This window comes from Schistocerca serialis, chromosome 1 (genome assembly GCF_023864345.2).
Source record: "Schistocerca serialis cubense isolate TAMUIC-IGC-003099 chromosome 1, iqSchSeri2.2, whole genome shotgun sequence".
NCBI lineage: Eukaryota > Metazoa > Arthropoda > Insecta > Orthoptera > Acrididae > Schistocerca > Schistocerca serialis.
The window spans coordinates 251,391,505-251,393,376 of NC_064638.1; positions in this window are offsets into that span (position 1 = coordinate 251,391,505).

Consider the following 1,872-nt stretch of genomic DNA (forward strand, 5'->3'; position numbering starts at 1 on the left):
CTCACTAGCAGTTAATTTATTAATTTTCAAATATTCGTTGTTGTAATAAATAAACTGATAATTGATTAAATTACCATGCAAAATAACAGTAATAACATTCAGTTATGTAGCGGACTATAACTAACCAACCACTTCCGTCTATTCTGGCGGCCACAAGCTGCTACGTACTGCTACATTCACTTGTTGATAATTTTATACTTATCCCCAACAGATGGCAGCACTTGTGCATGGTGAAAAGGTTGAACATTCACAAATGTCCTGAGGAAAAATAATTCTGTTGGAACTAATACACAGCAGAGGTTAATGTAAACAATTGTAGCGAGTGTGTCCGAAAGGGCTGTAGCCGAGGGCCGAGGCTCGGAAGGCGTTCACACCGAGTGAGCCGCCTGGGCCAGGAGGCGAACGTTTACGCTTACGTTCTTCATCAGTCGTATGCCCATTCCGGTGCCGTTGTAGCAGCCCCGGCGTCGTCCATCACCAACATACTGCGGAGACGTCGACCGGTCCAGGAACTCTTCACGTCCTCGGCCATCCATTAAGGTTACGTGATCCCCGACGCCGCTCATCAATAAGCACCAGAGTAACTGTTTTGTTGTTTAACTTTCCCGGCAACGCCGAACTTCCGTCTGTGTCTGGAGCTACTACTTTCTTGTGCCGCGGGAACACTAGTCTTGTTTTTTCCTTCTCGTGGACCTCAAAATCAGGCAGGAGATCGTTTTATGCCATAAGAGACATTGTGTTGGCAATGTAGAGATAGTAAAATCCTTACAAATAACTTGGAACTCTTTCTGTCCGTAGTCCGCGGACATAGCACCTCCCGCACGCTAGTACGTACTCTGCCACCGATCCGCTTAATCTATTCCCAAAATTGAAGTCAAAATTTTAAGCCTCTTTGCGGGACAAGCCTTCTCTTCGAGGGAACAGCTTTTCCTTTCCTCTTTTCCTAATTCATTTCAGCCTGCATTTTTTCCTCTCATTTTTTCTGTGAATATAATATTTTGTATGAAAGTCTCCTGCTTTTGCAGTTCACTCTCTTTTTCCCTCATTATAGTTGTTAGTTTATCCCAAACCACAACGTCAAATGTCAATTTAAAGACGTTGAGTAAGCCTTTTCCTTTCTCTGTAAGGCTCTCACCTAAGTTTTGCAAGAGTACTATTCCATCTTTGAGGCTGTGATCCCACGAAGACCAAACTGGTCCTCGGCCAAATCCTCTCCATTATCTTTCACAGACTTTTATTCCCGAACCCTTAACCATCGCCGGCCGTGGTGGCTCAGCGGTTCTAGGCGCTTCAGTCCGAAACAGCGCGACTGCTACGGTCGCAGGTTCGAATCCTGCCTCGGGCATTGATGTGTGTGATGTCCTTAGATTACTTAGGTTTAAGTAATTCTAAGTCTAGGGGACTGATGACCTCACATGTTAAGTCCCATAGTGCTCAGAGCCTTAACCTACGTCTGGCGGCATCCGAATTTAAGATAATTGTCCTGGCTGATTGCGTTTCTTCATTTCCTGTTTCTTTGGTACTGGAATCATAACCAACGTCAAAAAATTATCTTTCCACCATTGTACATTGCCGTATGTTTTGCTGGATAACCTCAATATTAATGATGAAATCTTGTGAGTTGTTAGGCTGCGTCATAACAGCCATCCGCCAATAGAATTCTGAAGAAGATTCAGCAGATAGATCGAAACATCGAGCACTGAAGAGGTCTGATGAGGAGTATGACGCAGCCTAACGACTCAGGAGACGTTATCATTAATGCAAACGGCCACGACTGCTTCCTCGTATTTCATTGCAACTATTGTGTTCTTTACTTCTGTCATTATGGTTGTTGACCCTTTTTCTCAAAACCTGAAGACAGTGCAACAAAAA